Source organism: Pongo pygmaeus, chromosome 15 (assembly GCF_028885625.2).
Source record: "Pongo pygmaeus isolate AG05252 chromosome 15, NHGRI_mPonPyg2-v2.0_pri, whole genome shotgun sequence".
Lineage (NCBI taxonomy): Eukaryota > Metazoa > Chordata > Mammalia > Primates > Hominidae > Pongo > Pongo pygmaeus.
Window position 1 is genome coordinate 69,436,806 of NC_072388.2, and position 18,255 is coordinate 69,455,060.

The 18,255-nt window shown below is 39.7% G+C and overlaps 1 non-coding gene across 1 annotated transcript; it reads left to right on the forward strand.

Annotated features, from left to right (window-relative positions):
* Positions 1 to 2,552: 2,552 nt before the first annotated feature.
* On the forward strand, positions 2,553 to 2,656 carry LOC129013511 (U6 spliceosomal RNA). The gene has a single exon (XR_008493970.1). It is a non-coding gene; the product is annotated as a U6 spliceosomal RNA (small nuclear RNA).
* Positions 2,657 to 18,255: the final 15,599 nt, after the last annotated feature.

Here is an 18,255-nt window from a genome sequence, read left to right on the forward strand (position 1 = left end):
AAGTCCTAGCTAGAGCAACCAGACAAGAGAAGGAAAGAAAGGGCATCCAAATTGAAATGGAAGAAGTCAAATGATCCTCGTTTACAGATGATATAATTTTATATTTGGAAAAACCTAAAGACTCCACAATAAAACTGTTGGAACTGATAAACAAATTCAGTAAAATTGCAGAATACAAAATCAACATCCAAAAATCTGTAGCATTTCTATATGCCAACAGTGAACAATCTGAAAAAGAAATTTACTAAGTAATTCCATTTGCAGTAGCAACAAAAATTTAACTACCTAGGAATTAATCAAAGAAATGAAAGATGTCTATAATGAAAACTATAAAGCACTGATGAAATAAATTGATGAGGACACCAAAAAATAGAAAATATTCCATGTTTATGAATTGAAAGAATCAACATAGTTAAAATGTGCATAGTACCCAAAGGAATCTCCAGACTCAGTGCAACGCCTATCAAAATACCAATAAGATTCTTCACAGAAATAAAAAAATCATAAAATTTATATGGAATTTATATTTTTATCATCTATGAAGATTCTTCACAGGAAAAAAAAAAGGTAGGATGCAGGGGATCATGCCTGTAATGCCAGCACTTCGAGAAGCTGAGGTGAGTGAATTGCTTGAGCTCAGAAGTTTGAAACCAGCCTGGGCAACATGGCAAAACCCTGTCTCTACAAAAAACTACAAAAATTAGCCAGGTGTGGTGGCATGCACCTGTAGTCCCAGCTACTCAGGAAGCTGAGGTGGGAGGATGGCTTGAGCCTGGGAAGCAGAGGTTGCAGTGAGCCAGGATCGCACCACTGAACTCCAGCGTGGGTGACAGAGCAAGACCCTGTCTCAAAAAAAAAAAAAATTGAGAAATAGAAAAAACAATCCTAAAATTTATGTGGAACCACAGAATAGCCAACACTATCCTAAGCAAAAATAACAAAACTGGAGGAATCACATTACCTGACTTCAAATTATACTACAAAGCTATAGTAACCAAAATGACATGGTACTGGTGTAAAAACAGACACATAGGACAATGGAACAGAATAAAGAACCCACAGACAAATCATCACACCTACAGTGAAGTCATTTTTTACAAAGGTGCCAGGAACATACACTGGGGGAAAAGACAGTCTCTTCACTGAATGGTGCTAGGAAAACTGGATATCCATATGCAGAAGAATGAAACTAGGCCCCTATGTCTCAACGTATTCAAAAATAAAATCAAAACAGGTTAAAGACTTATATCTACGACCTCAAACTATGAAATTGCTACAAGAAAATATTGGGGAAATTCTCCAGGACAATGCTCTGGGCAAAAATTTCTTGAGGCATTCCCAACAAGCACAGGCAATCAAAGCAAAAATGGACAAATGAGATCACATCAAGTTAAAAAGCTTCTGCAAAGCAAAGGAACCATCAACAAAATGAAGAGACAACCCACAGAATGGAAGAAAATATTTTCAAACTACCTATCTGACAAGGGATTAATAACCAGAATATATAAGGAGCTCAAACAACTCTATAGAAAAAAAATCTAACAATCCAATTCAAAAATGGCCGAAAGATCTGAATAGACCTTTCTCAAAAGAAGACATACTAATGGCAAGCAGGTGTATGAAAATATGCTCAACATCATTGATCATCAGCAAATCGAAACTATAATGAGATATCTTTTTACCCTAGTTAAAATGGCCTTTATCTTAAAGACAGGCAATAAGAAATGCTGGTGAGGATGTGGAGAAAAGGGAAACCTCGTAACTGTTGGTGGGAATGTAAATTAGTACAGTCACTATGGAGAACAGTTTGGAGGTTCCGCACAGAAATAAACATAGAGCTACCATATGATCCAGCAATCCCACTCCTGGGTATATACTCAAAAGAAAGTAAACAGTATATCAAAGAGATATCTGCACTCCTATGTTTGTTCCAGCACTGCTTACAGTAGCTAAGATTTGGAAGCAACCTAAGTGTCCATTAACAGATGAATGGATAAAGAAAATGTGGTACATATACATAATGGAGTACTACTCAGTCATTAAAAACAATGAGATCCTGTCATTTTCATTTGCAGCAACATGGATGGAACTGGAGGTCATTATGTTAAGTGAAATAAGCCAGGCACAAACATCGCATGTTCTCACTTATCTGTGGAATGTAAAAATCAAAACAATTGAACTTGTGGACATAGAGCAGCAGTAGAATCGTTACCAGAGGCTGGGAAGGGGACATGGTGGTGGAGGGGAGGTTGGGATAGCTAATAGGTTTTAAAAAATAGAAAGAATGAATAAGACCTACTATTTGATATCACAACAGGGTGCCTATAGTCAATAATAAATTAATTGTACATTTTAAAATAACTTAAAAAGCATAATTGGATTGTTTGTAACACAAAGGAAAAATGCTAGAGGGAATGGATATTCCATTCTCCATGATGTGATTATTTAACATTGCATGCCTGTATCAAAACATCTCATGTACCCCACAAATGCATATACCTACTATGAACCCACAAAAATTAAACAAAAAAAAAACTAAAAAAACTAGCAGTGCTCACTTTGGAAGCAAACACTAAAATTGGAATAATACAGAGAATATTATCATGGCCCCTTGCACAAGGATGACACACAAATTTGTGAAGTGCTCTATATTTTTTATATTAAATAAAATTATTATTTAAAAATTTTTAAAAACTAAAGAATTTTAATACACAGTTTGGAAAAACATGCAATATAGTTTCTAAGTAGCCCATAGTGAAAAATAACATAATAAATAATTTTTAATTTCCAAAAATAAAAGTAAAAATAGACCAATGCTGTAAGAACTGCTTCTTATAGCATAGTAAAAAGAAAAAAAAAAAAAAAAAAAAAAGGAGTGGCCAAGATGGCCGAATAGAAGCAGATAGTGTGCATGGCTCTCATGGAGAGGAAGAGAAGGGGTGAATAAATACAATACCTTCAACTGAAACATCCAGGTACTCGCACTGGGGTTAATCAAGGAAACAGCCTGACCCACAGAGAACAAACAAAAGCAAGACAGGACAAGGGCCCACCTAGCAGCAACATGGAGCCATGGGATTCCCCCCTGCCCAGGGAAGCAGTGAGTGAATGAGCAGCCCTGGGAAACCATGCTTCTCCCACAGATCTTTGCAACTTGCTGGTCAAGAGGTCTCCTTGTGAACGCACTCCACCAGGGCCTTCAGTCTTCAGTTTGACAGACAGAACTAGGTAGAGTCTTGGCATAGCAGCTGTTCAGGCATGCATGGAGACCCTGCAGCCTTAGATGCTGAGGCTTTCTAGCAAACGTAGCTGCAGCTCCAGCAAAGTGGGAGGTTAGACTCCTGTGCATACCCCTAGGAAAGAGGATGAATCCAGGGGGCTGAGCAGCAACAGCCCACGGACCCCACTTCCACAGCACCTCACAAGATAAGACCCACTGACTTGGAATTCCAGCAGCTACCAGTAGTGGCATTGCACCTCCCTAAGAAGGAGCTCCCCGGGGTTGGGGTGGGCTGCCATCATTGCTGTTCAGGCACCTTAGTCATTCCAGCCTTCAGGCTTTGGAGAGTCTGAGCTGACCTAGGGCAGAAGGGATCCCCCAGAACAGTACAGCCACTCTACCAAAATGTGGCCAGACTGCTGCTTTAAGCAGGTGCCCAATCCTGTTCCTCCTTACTGAGCAGGACCTCCCAACTCAGGCCTCAAGCCAACCCACCTAAGCACTCCAACCAACAGAAATCTGAATTACTCCTGGCATGGCACTCTCAGAGGGAGGGGAAGGCCACCATCTTTACTGTTTGGGTGACTTAGCTATTCCAGCCTTTGGGCTTTGGAGCATCTGGGGTGACTGGGCACTGAAGTGGACCCCCAGTGCCGCACAGAAAAGCTGCTCTACAAAAACGTGGCCAGACTGCTTTTTAAAATGGGTCCTGATCCCATTCCTCCTTACTGGGCAGGACCTCCCAACCGGGGTCTCTAGCCACTTCCTATAGGTGTCTTTGGGCCAGCAACAGGTCCATACCTCCCTTGACAAAGCTCCCAAGGGAACTGCCCTTGCCACCCTCAGATTAATGAAGTAGAGACCCTAAGTATCTTATTCATACCTCCAATGAGCTGCAGTTGACCCAAGGGGAAGAGGTCAGTCCATCTCACATGGGTCCCATATAGCCCCATGGCTTGTCACCAGACAGGGAACCCCTGGCTTGGGCCCACAGCACAAACTCTCCATCTTGGGTTGACTGCACTGAGCAATTGCTGACCTGCATCTCTCTGAGTTGGAGCCCCAAGGAATCAAGCAAATGACCCTTGGCCACAGCCACTACTAAGATCTCTTCCTCTGCGCCTCTAAGCTGGGAAAAGAACATAAACACTGAAATCACCCAAGAGCTGCAGTGGGCAGCCCAGGACTGACAAATCGTGAACTACAGCCTGTACTTAAGGGGGAGAGGAACCCACATTTTCAGAGCACTGAGAGGGAACATGACTGCAACTGCAGGAAAACATAGGGGAGCCACACAACGGGGCAAGAGTCTACCAACTGACCAATAAGCCTAAGTGTCACCTGCTGGATCACACCCCAAGGCTTCAACACCAAAAATACCTCATTAACATACCCCCCTCTGAAATCAGAGACAAGAAGTCAGCTTCAAATAAAGACCCTACACAAAGTCTTGGTCCAGTGAAAACATCCAGAAAAGAAATCTATTGACTGTGTTCAATCTGCACTGCAGTTAAAGGAACACTCACACACACAGATGAGAAAGAACCAAGGTAAGAACTTCAGTACCTGTCATATTTCCTCCAAATGACTGCAGCAGTTCTCCAACAATAGTTCTTAACCAGGCTGAACTGGCTGGAATGACAGAAATAGAATTCAGAATATGGATAGGAACAAAGATCACCAAGACTCAAGACAATGGCAAAACCCAATCCAAGGAAAATGGTAATCACAATGAAGTGATATAGGAGATGAAGAATGAAATAACAAGTATAAAAAAGAACCTAACAGGTCTGGCAGAGCTGAATAACACAAGAATTTCACAATGCAATCACAAGTATTAAGAGCAGAATAAACCTAGCTGAAGAAAGAATTTCAGGCTGGGGATGGTGGCTCACGCCTGTAATCCCAGCATGTTGGCAGGCTGAGGCAGCCAGATCATCTGAGGTCAGGAGTTCGAGACCAGCCTGGCCAAAATGGTGAAACCCCCTCTCTACTAAAAATACAAAAATTGGCTGAGCATGGTGGCAGGTGCCTGTAATCCCAGCTACTTGGGAGGCTGAGGCAGGAGAATTGCTTGAACCTGGGAGGCAGAGGTGGCAGTGAGCCAAGATTGCGCCATTGCACTCCAGCCTGGGCAACAAGAGCAAAACTGTCTCAAAACAAAACAAAACAAAACTGAAAAACAAAAACAAACAGAATTTCAGAACTTGAAGACTGATTCTCTGAAATAAGACAGTCAGACAAAAATAAAGAAAACAGAATTTTAAAAGTTAACAAATTCTTTGAGAAGTATGGGATTATGTAAAGAGGCCAAATCTATGAATCACTGGCATCCCTGAAAGGGAGGGGGAGAAACCAAACAACTTGGAACATATATTTCAGGATATCATGAATGAAAATTGTCTCAATCTTGCTAGGGAGGCCAACAGTAAAATTGAGGAAACACAGAGAACTCCTGCAAGATTCTACACAAGATCATCCCCAAAATCATCGATTTTCCAAGGTTGAAATGAAAGAAAGAATGTTAAAGGCAGCTAGAGAGAAAGGGCAGGTCACCTACAAAAGGATCCCCATCAGTGGGATATCACCACTGATCCCACAGAAATACAAACTACCATCAGAGAATACTAAAAACACCTCTACACAAATAAACTAGAAAATCTAGAAGAAACAGATAAATTCCTGGACACATACACCCTCCCAAGACTAAAGCAGGAAGAAGTTGAATCCCTGAATAGACCAATAACAAGTTCTGAAATTGAGGCAGTAATTAATAGCCTACCAACAAAAACAAGCCCAGGACCAGACAGATTCACAGAAAAATTCTACCAGAGGTACAAAGAGGAGCTGGTACCATTCCTTCTGAAACTATTCCAAACAATAGAAAAAGAGGGACTCCTCCCTAACTCATTTTATGAGGCCAGCATCATCCTGATACAAAAACTTGGCAGAGACACAACAAAAAAAGAAATTTTCAGGCCAGTATCCCTGATGAACATCAATGCCAAAATCCTCAATAAAATACTCGCAAACAGAATCCAGCAGCACATCAGAAAGCTTATCCACCATGATCAAGTCAGCTTCATCACTGGGATGCAAGGCTGGTTCAACATATGCAAATCAATAAACATAATCCATCACAGAAACAGAACCAATGATAAAAACCACATGATTATCTCAATGAATGAAGAAAAGGCTTTGATAAAATTTAACACCCCTTCATGCTAAAAACACTCAATAAACTAGGCAGTGATGAAACATATCTCAAAATAATATGAGCTATTTCTAACAAACCCATAGCCAATATCATACTGAATGGGCAAAAGCTGAAAGTACTCCCTTTGAAAACCAACACAAGACAAAATTGTCAAATGTGATCTGATTAAACTAAAGAGCTTCTGCACAGCAAAAGAAACTACCATCAGAGTGAACAGGCAACCTACAGAATGGGAGAAAATTTTTGCAATCTACTCATCTGACAAAGGGCTAATATCCAGAATCTACAAAGAACTCAAACAAATTTACAAGAAAAAAACAAACAACCCCATCAAAAAGTGGGTGAAGGATATGAACAGACACTTCTCAAAAGAAGACATTTATGCAGCCAACAGACACATAAAAAAATGCTCATCATCACTGGCCATCAGAGAAATGCAAATCAAAACTACAATGAGATATCATCTCACACCAGTTAGAATGGCGATCATTAAAAAGTCAGGAAACAACAGGTGCTGGAGAGGATGTGGAGAAATAGGAACACTTTTACACTGTTGGTGGGACTGTAAACTAGTTCAACCATTGTGGAAGTCAGTGTGGCAATTCCTTAGGGATCTAGAACTAGAAATACCATTTGACCCAGCCATCCCATTACTGGGTGTATACCCAAAGGAATATAAATCATGCTGCTATAAAGACACATGCACATGTATGTTTATTGCAGCACTACTCACAATAGCAAAGACTTGGAACCAACCCAAATGTCCAACAATGATAGACTGGATTAAGAAAATGTGGCACATATACACCATGGACTACTATGCAGCCATAAAAAAGGATGAGTTCATGTCCTTTGTAGGGACATGGATGAAGCTGGAAACCATCATTCTCAGCAAACTATCGCAAGGACAAAAAACCAAACACTGCATGTTCTCACTCAAAGGTAGGAATTGAACAATGAGAACACTTGGACACAGGAAGGGGAACATCACACACCAGGACCTGTTATGGGGTGGAGGGAGCGGGGAGGGATAGCATTAGGAGATATACCTAATGTAAATGACGAGTTAATGGGTGCAGCACACCAAAATGGCACATGTATACATATGTAACAAACCTGCACATTGTGCACATATACCCTAGAACTTAAAGTATAATAAAAACGTATATATATAAAAAAGAAAAAACAAACAACCCCATCAAAAAGTGGATGAAGGATATGAACAGATGCTTCTCAAAAGAAGACATTTATGTGGCCAACAAACATATGAAAAAAAGCTTATCATCACTGATCATTAGTGAAATGCAAATCAAATCCACAATGAAATACCATCTCACACCAGTTAGAACGGTGATCATTAAAAAGTCTGGAAACAACAGATGTTGGTGAGGATGTGGAGAAACTGGAACTTTTTTGTTTTGTTTTGTTTTGTTTTTTTGAGATGGAGTCTCGCTCTGTCGCCCAGGCTGGAGTACAGTGGCGCAATCTCGGCTCACTGCAAGCTCCACTTCCCGGATTCATGCCATTCTCCTGCCTCAGCCTCCCGAGTAGCTGGGACTACAGGTGCCTGCCACCATGCCCAGCTAATTTTTTGTATTTTAATAGAGACGGGGTTTCACCATATTAGCCAGGATGGTCTCGATCTCCTGACCTCATGATCCACCCGCCTCAGCCTCCCAAAGTGCTGGGATTACAGGCGTTAGCCACCACACCCGGCCGAAACTGGAATGTTTTTATGCTGTTGGTGGAAGTGTAAATTAGTTCAACCATTGTGTAAGCCAGTGTGGCAATTCCTCAAGGATCTAGAACGAGAAATATCATTTTACCCAGCATTCCCATTACTGGGTATATACCCAAAGGATTATAAATCATTCTACTATAAAGACACATGCACATGTATGTTTATTGCAGCACTATTCACAATAGCAAAGACTTGGAACCAACCCGAATCCCCATCAATGATAGACTAGATAAGGAAAATGTGGCACATAAACACCATGAAATACTATGCAGCCATAAAAAAGAATGAGTTCATATCCTTTGCAGGAACATGGCTGAAGCTGGAAACCATCATTCTCAGCAAACTAACACAGGAACAGAAAACCAAACACCGCATGTTCTCACTCATAAGTGGGAGTTGAACAATGAGAACACATGGACACAGGGAGGGGAACATCACACACCAGGGACTGTCAGGGGTGGGAGTAAAGTGGAGGGAGAGCATTAGGACAAATACCTAATGCATGTGGGGCTTAAAACCTAAATGACAAGTTGGTGGGTGCAGCAAACCACCATGGCACATGTATACCTATGTAACAAACCTGCATGTTCTGCACTTGTATCCCAGAACTTAAAGTACAATAAATAAATAAAAAAGAAAAAAGTAAATGTATCCAAAAGACAAGCCATATTAATGTTAAAACTATTATGAAATTTTTAACAGTCCTTAAAAAAATAAAAAATAAAACTAGAAATCAATAACAGGAGGAATTTTTTTAATTTACATAATACGTGAAAATTAAACATGTTACTGAACAACTGATGGCTCTTCAAACAGGAAATTAAAAAGGGAAATTAAATAATATCTTGGGACAAACAAAAATGGACACACACCATACCAGAACTTATGGAATGCAGCAAAAGCAGTTCTAAGAGAGAAGTTTATAGCAATAAATGCTTTTATCAAAAAAGGGGAGGATTTTGAAAAAGCAACCTAACTTGACACTTGACAGAATTAGAAAAACAAGAACTAAGCCCAAAGCAAGCAGAAGAAAGGAAATAATAAACATCTGAGAGGAATAAATTAAATAGATACTAGAATATATTAAATAGAAAATAGAAAAGACCAACAAAACTGAGAGTTGGGTTTTGAAGAGATAAACAAAATGGACAAACCTTGAGATGGACTAACTAAAAAAAAAATAGAGAAAACTCAAATAAATAAAATCAAAAATGAAAGAAGAGACATTACAACTGGTACTACAGAAATACAAAGGATCATAAGAGACTACTATGAACACTTATAAGCCAAAATATTGGATAACCTAGAAGAAATGGATAAATTCCTACAACATTACAACCTACCAAGAGAGAATCATAAAAAAAGATCATCTGAACAACCAATAAGTAAGGTGATTGAATTAGTAATAAAAAATCTCCCATCAAAGCCTCAGAATTTGATGGCTTCCCTGATGAATTCTGCCAAGCATGTAAAAAGACCTAACACCAACGCTACTCCAACTCTTCAAAAAAATTGAAGAGGAGGAAATAGTTTCAAATTAATTTTATGTGGTCAGCATTACCCTGATACCAAAGCCAGCTAAGGACACTACAAGAAAAGAAAATTACAGACGAATATATCTGATGAACATGGGTGCAAAATGCTCAACAAAATACTAGCCAAGCAAATTTAATAGCGCATTAAAAGGATTGTTCATCATGATCAAGTGAGATTTATCTCTGGGATGCAAGGATAGTCAAAATACACTAATCAGTAAATGCAATACATCACATTAACAGAATGAAGGGTAAAAACTATGATTCTCTAATGAATGCAGAAAAGGCATAGACAAAACTCAACATCCTTTCATGATTAAAAATTCCAACAACTTAGATATAGAAGAAAATTTCCCCAACACAATAAAGGCCATGTATAACTAGCCCACAGCTAACATCATAATCAGTAAGATAAAACTAAAAGCTTTTTCTTTAAGATGCAGTACAAGCAAGGATGCCCACCCTCACTAATTCAGTACAATAGAGTACTGGGACTTTTAGCCTGAGCAATCAGACAAAAGAAAAACAATCATCTAAATTAGAAAGGAAGAAGTTAAATTATCTCTGTTTGTAGATGACACGATCTCATGTACAGAAAACCCTGAAGACTTGATCAAAAGCTAATACATGAATATAATAAAATTGCAGGATACAAATCTACATACAGAAATCAGTAGCATTTCTTATACCAACAGCAAACTATCTGAAAAAGTAAATCAAGAAAACAATCCCATTTACAACTGCTATGAAGAAATAAAATATTTAGGAATAAATTTAACCAAGGAGGTGAAAAAAATCTGTACCTTGGAAACTATAAAACATTGATGAAAGAAGTTGAAGAAGACACAAATAAATGGAAAGATATTCTGTGCTCATGAATTGAATTAAAAACTGTCCATACTACTCAAAGCAATCTATAGATTCAATGCAATCCCTCTCAAAATCCTAATGGCATTTTTTGCCTATCAATGATAGACTGTATAAAGAAAATGTGCCACATATACACCATGGAATACTATGCAGCCATTAAAAAGGATGAGTTCATGTCCTTTGCAGGGACATGGATGAAGCTGGAAATCATCATTCTCAGCTGTTCTTTGCAGGGACGTGGATGAAGCTGGAAATCATCATTCTCAGCAAACTAACACAGGAACAGAAAATCAAACACCTCATGTTCTCACTCATAAGTGGGAGTTGAACAATGAGAACACATGGACACAGGGAGGGGAACATCACACACCAGGGCCTGTTGCGGGGTGGGGGCGCTAGGGGAGGGATAGTATTAGGAGAAACACCTAATATAGATGACGGGGTGATGAGTGCAGCAAACCACCACGGCACGTGCATACCTATGTAACAAACCTGCATGTTCTGCACATGTATCCCAGAATTTAAAGTACAATAAAAAAAATCCTGATGGCATTTTTCATAGAAATAGAAAAACAGCCCTAAAATTTGTATGGAACCACACACACACACACACACACACACACACACACACACAAACAGAATAGCCAAAGCAATTTTGAGCATAAAGAACAAAGCTGAAGAAGGCATCATACTACCTGATTTCAAAATATACTACAAAGGTATAGTAATCAAAACAGTATGGTAATGGCATAAAAACAGACACATAGACCAATGGAACATAATAGAGAGCTTAGAAATAAACACATATTTATGGTCCATTGACCTTTGACAAACATGCCAAGAACACAAAATGGGGTATAATGCTTGCAGTGGAAGGAAAACATATCATTATTTGCAGATAATATGATTGTCCACATAGGAAATCAAACAGAAAAAGCTTGAAACTAACCATTAAAACTAATGAGAGCTAAACAAATTTCCTAAATACAAGACCAACATGCAAATGTAAATACCATTATTATACAAAAGAAATAATTATAAAATGCAGTAGAAAAAAATACACACATTAGCAAAATAAAATGTCTTCACTTATTGAGGAATAAATATTTTTTAAAAGGATGTGCATACCTTTAGAGATATATTTTAAAACACTATTGAAGCACAAAAAAGAATTTAGGAAATTGAGATATGTATCATATTGGTGATTAAAACAAGTCAAATTCTAGTCAAAATCCCAAGGGAATATTTCATAGGATGGACAAATTTACTCAAACTATGTGAGGTGATGGATATGCCAATTAAGTTGATTGTGGTAATCATTTCATAATATATACCTATATCAAAACATCAGGCCAAGTGTGGTGGCTCACGCTTGTAATCCCAGCACTTTGTGAGGCTGAGGCAGGTGTATCACTTGAGCCCAGGAGTTCCAGACCAGCCTGGGCCAACAGGGTAAAACCCCATCTCTACAAAAGTCCAAAAAAAAAAAATTACCCAGGTGTGGTGGTGCATGCCTGTTGTCCCAGCTATTTGGGAGGCTCAGGTGGGAGGATCGCTTGAGCATGGAAGGTGGAGGCTGCAGTGAGCCAAGATCATACCGCTGCACTCCAGCCTGGGCAACAGAGCAAGACTCTGTCTCAAAAAAAAAAAAAATTGTATACCCTAAATACATGCAATTTTTTTCAATCATTCAATCAAAAAAACCTGAAGAAAATTTTAAAATATTAAAATTATATATTTGAAAGAGTAAAACATTAAGTAAAAACCAAACAAATTGAAAAGAAAATCAAGACAAGGGGATTGGCATCTATACCAACTACATATCAAGATTTATTTTTAATGTATGATAATTAAAACAATGTGGAATTGGTATAGGAACAGACAAACATACATCAAGATTTAAAATATAGGCTGGGTGAGGTGGTTCACGCCTGTAATCCCAGCACTTCGGGAGGCTGAGGCAGGCAGATCGCTTGAGTCTAAGAGTTCAAGACCAGCCTGGGCAACATGGTGAAACCCCATCTCTACTAAAAATACGAAAAATTGACCGGGTATGGTGGCATGTGCTTGCTGTCCAAGCTACTCAGGAGGCTGAGGTGGAAGGATCATTTGAGCCCGGAAGGTAGAGGCTGTGGTGAGCTAAGATCTCACCACTGCACTCCAGCCTGGACAACAGAGTGAGACTCCATCTCAGACAACAGAGTGAGACTCCATCTCAAAAAAAGAAAAAGAAAAAGAAAAAAAGATTTAAATCCCTAGAAATAGTCATGTATATATATACACACACATATAAAATCAGGGTTTGGCAAAATTGGCTTTCCATATGGAAAAATAAAATTCTACCTATACATCACAGAGACACAATGTATTTCAAAAAGAATAAAGACCTAAATATGAAAAAAAACTACTCTTAAACTACTAGAAAAATAAGGAATGTCTTTATGATCTGAGGTAGAAAAATAATTCCTGCTGCGCACGGTGGCTCACGCCTGTAATCCCAGCACTTTGGGAGGCCGAGGGGGGCAGATCACGAGGTCAGGAGATCGAGACCATCCTGGCCAACATGATGAAACCCTGTCTCTACTAAAATACAAAAAATTAGCTGGGCATGGTGGTGCACACCTGTAGTCCCAGCTACTCAGGAGGCTGAGGCAGGGGAATCGCTTGAACCCAGGAGACGGAGATTGCAGTGAGCTGAGATTGTGCCACTGCACTCCAGCCTGGAGACAGAGCGAGACTCCATCTCAAAAAAAAAAAAAAAAATTCTTGTCTAAGAATCTTTTTTAAAAAGTTCAGTGTTAGAGAAAATAAATACAACTACTTAACAAATTTTAAATTCTGTCACCATAAACAAAGTAAAGGATATTTTTTAATCTGGTGAAAAAGCATAGATAGTATAAAATAGAACAGTCTGGGTACTATGAAAATCTATAACGATAACAAAAATAATCCAAATAATGGACATCTACATGTCCATCAAAATTATGTATTATTTTGTAATGTATGTATAAAGGAAATAGTCTGGAATCTTGCCAAATAGCTGATAAAGTTTCCTCTTGACAGGCGGACAGTAAAATGGGATTACAATTCTATCTACAAAATTTTAATGTTTCACAAAACGAATGTTCATGTCTTTACTTCTGGTATAATAAAAAAAATAACAGGGAAGACAGAGAGGAACAGCGTAAGGAAGGTAAAGAACAGAAGGAAGAAGAAAGGGAAGCCAGAGGAGAAAAAGGAAAAATAGGACGAGGAGAAAGAAAGCAGAGGGTGAAAGGGAGGAGGAAGTGAATTAACTGAAACAAAAAATCAAATATTGCATGTTCTCACTTTTGAGTGGGAGCTAAACAATGGGTACACATGAACATAAAGAAGGAAACAATACTCACCAGGGTCTCCAAAACAGAGGAAGATGGAAGTGGGGTGAGTTGAAAAGTTACCTATCAGGTATAATGTTCACTAATGGACACACTAGTAGCCCAATCCCATCAGTATGAGATACACCCATGTAACAAACATACACATGGACCCCCTGAATCTAAATAAAAACTTTTTAAAAAGAAATTCACATGAGAATGGAAGGGAAGGTTTTTTGTTTTTTTGTTTTGTTTTGGTCACTTAGCCACCTATACCCATGTCCAAAGTGAGTGGTTTCCCTATTCTGTCAGTCCCTGTCTCCCCAGTCTCTGCATTCTTCCTGTAGCTCCAGCTGTAACCCAAGCAGGAAGGTCCAACGCTGGCACCTCTTTCTAGAATGGAGACTGATGTTGGCTAAACAGCTTTAGACTAACATCCTGGGCTCGATATAAAATTCCTCTTCCTCCTAGCCAGCTGTTCCTTGCACTTATGTGTAAGTTTTATTTTCTCTGCTTTCTCCTGAGATTAGAGGCTAGCTTGTTCCCTAATGTTGATTAGTGGGGTTCTACCTTGCTCACTGTGCTCGAGTCCCCATCAAGGTTATGACACCAGTACCCTAGTCACTTTAAGATTAGGACCTCTGAGGAACTAAAGACCTATGTACTTCTATCAGTTTGAGTTACATATAAACTTTGAGGAGAATTGAATGGGTGAATCCCAGCTACCTAATGACAGGCTTCCTAGAAGCCAATTCTCCATGCATGTCTGTGGACTTCAAGGATTATACAAGAGCACCATGAAGCCAAAGAGTGACAAAAGGACATCATGCCTGCTAAAAATTGAAAGAATATATTCAAGATGCTATATGAGTCATTACCCAGATAGGAAAACCAAAACATGTCAGTTACTTTAAAAGCAATAATTCAATATACAGAATGGTTAAATACAAAAGTGGCTAAACAAGTATCAGAGGACTGAAACGTGGAAAGGAAACACTAAGATAACAAAAATGTAACAGAAGATGAGAAGCCCAGTTTCCCTCTCATGGAAAGGCAAGGTGTCCCCAGGGGTCAGCAGCCAGACTTGAGCTTTCAGCTACTTCACGGTTTGACACAGCTTCAGTGAGTTAGCCTGCCCCCAAGAACTGGTAACAGGGACTCTATTTCTGGTGATAGGTGGAGCACAAACAGCCCCTGGCACAAGGTGGACATTCCAATGGTTAAAACTCTCATAAGTAGTGACTAGGGATATGTGCCACTGAGGAAGAAATCACTGACAGAGGAGACAGGGCAAGGGTTTGAGTTGTATTCATTTTCTAAACTATATAACAAATTACCACAAGCTCAGTGTCTTAAGCAAAATACATTTATTATCTCACAGTTTCCATTTGTGAGGAGTTGGGGCAGGCTTAGCTAGGTCTTTGGCTCAGGGTCCCACAAGGCTACAATCAAGGCACTAGCTGAGCTGCATTCTCATCAAAGGCTGGACTGGGGAAAGATCGGCTTCCAAGCTCACTCAGGTTGTTGCGGGTTTCATTTTCTGGCAGTTGTAGAACTCATGGCCGCTGGCTTCTTCAAAGCCACCAACAGAAGTGTCTGCAGCTTTAAGTCTTACCTCCAGACCCTTCTTAAAAGGGACCACCTGGTCCTACCCAGGAAAATCTCCCTTTTGATTAACTTAAAGTCAATTAGTTAAGGGCCTTAATGACATCTGCAAAATTCCCACATTTGCCATAGTCTGGTTAGAAGCAAGTTACTGGTCTCACTCAAGCTTGAGGGGAGAAGAATACATAAAGGCAGATACCAGGGGGATGGGATGCAAGGGGGGCATCTTAGAATTCTGCCTATCACAAGAGGTAAGGAGGAAATCGGAGCTAGAATAATAAAAGCATTGGATTGCTAAGTGCCTTTGATATACTACAGCAAGATAGTGAACAGCTGATGGTGAGCAACAGGCAATTAAAATCCAGGCATGAATGTCCCTGTCCTCTCTGACTGCATACAAAGTGATCCTCATTTCCTTCCCGGGGAGGGTAAAGAAATCCAAGTGGCTGAACCTAAAAATAAATAAATTAATAAAAGTTAAATGCCCAACCAAGGGAGCGCTGTAATCAGGACCTTGGTGGAGAAAACCTGAGACTCTAACACACAGGATGGGAACATCTGACTAGATCCTTTGAACACTCATGCTCCATATACTCATCCACGGGAGTGATTCACCCCTGTATAGTGAAGGAGAATGCAGACGCCACTCCACCATGAGGCAATAGATGTCTTTTGCAGAGTCTTCCCCCACCTCCTTTTTTGGCCACTAGGCATAAAGCTAGGATTGAGTCACAGCATAATCAACTGGAAAAGTGCTCAGCATGCTCAGAGAAAAGGCACTACATTGAGATGCATAATCAAATGGCAAACATTAAATTGGGAAGGGAAAAATGTTCACTCTCCCAAAATATAGGATTTTACACCTTGGCAAGGACCCTAGGGCATGCTGTAAATTTGTTCCTGGGATGGCTGCTAGAAGCATGGAAAAAGTAATGCTCATACAGAGAAGCTGAAATGCCAGAATTGCCATAATGAATGATTATGGGATTAAAACGTTCATGGAAATGGGCATGCTGAAATGGAATTATACATGGCCTTCAGAAGATAATGTTCCATAGGAATGTCCAGAAAATACACCATTTACCAAAGGCATAAAGAATGTGCTAATAAGAGGAGCACTGGGATTACCAAAAGGTCCACTATTGAGTCTTTGCAAGCCAGGCTCAGAGTAGGAGAGGGTGTTACAGAACTTTGCTCGCTGATAGCATTGGTGTTAATATGACTCTGACACCTAGAGGTCAGCAAGCAATACATAACCATCCCAAGGAATAAGAATAAGAAGTCGCAATTGTCATAAAGACTGGCAAGGTCAGAATGGCAGCCAAGACCTAAGGAGATGGTAGTAGAAGGATTCTAGAATCCTTAAGGGCAAAATAGATAGGGAGCCAACAAGGATACTTACTTTATGCCAACAGAAGAAGCCAAAGACAGATGACTGGGAAGCAAAAAGCAGTTGCCTCCCCAAAAGTTAATCACTTTTCCAGTTTATGGACTTGAACTTCTTTCAAACCTGGAACTCACTCCCTGATGACATAGACAGAGCCTTGGGCCCAGGATGCTATAAAACCATGGCAAATATATAAATAATAATGATTCCCCCAGCCCTTCACCAAAGGGAACTGTGGCCACTTACATAGCTGTGCATAAGGAAGGGGGAATATCTATACATTTCAAGGACTATTGAACACAGGGACTGAGTTGACATTAATGTCCAAGTACTCAAAACATTTTGATGGCCTTCCTGTTAGAATGAAGACATATATGAGGACAGGGTAATAAATAAAGTCTTAGCAACACTCTGACTTACAGTGGGTTACTGGTCTTATGGACACAGGGCTATGATAATTCTTCTACCCTCTGTCATAACATAGTATAGTGAGAGGACTGTCTGGATATCCCACAGAACATCACACTGATCGAGTACATTGATGACATTATGTTGATCAAGCCAGGTGTACAAGACGTGGTAATGACATTGAAGGCCTTGGTAAAACACATGAGCTCTGAGAATGGAAGATAAGCTCTGTGAAAAATAATACATTGTAATCAAGGACATGCTGTGTCAGTAAAATTTTTAGTTTTCTAAGAGCCAGGAATATGCTGGGTTATCCCTTCCAAAGTAAGGCCAAATTATTCCTTTGTGCATCTCCTATCATGAAGAAGGAAACACAGTGCCTGGGGATTGCTTTGGTTCCTGGAGGCAGCAAATTTGACACCTAGGACCACAACTCTGGTCCTTATATTTGGTAACATATAATGATGTCATCTTTGAGTGGAAACCATAGAAGGAAAGAGCTCTGCACCAGGTCCAGGTTGTGATGCAAACAGCCTTCCACTGGGGTCATACTCTCTAGTAGACCCTATGATGTTGAAAGTATCTGTGACAGAAAAGGTTGTTGAGTGGAGTTTATGGTAAGCCCCAGAGAAAGAATCACAGTGTATGCCTCTGGGATTCTGCAGCAGAGGCATGCCATCAGCCAACTAACAATAAAGACCAAGCTGATCCCCTAATCTGGCATAATTTCTAGAAGAACACGTAGAGGGAAATTGACTACAATTGGTCATTATCATCCTGGAAGGGCCAGTGGTTCATTCTTACAGTAATAAACACATATTCTTGATATGAATTTGCCTTATCTCACTGAGGTAAGGCAGTGAGCCTCAGTGAGCACCAATATACAAAGACATTTGGAGTATTTGACCCACTGGTC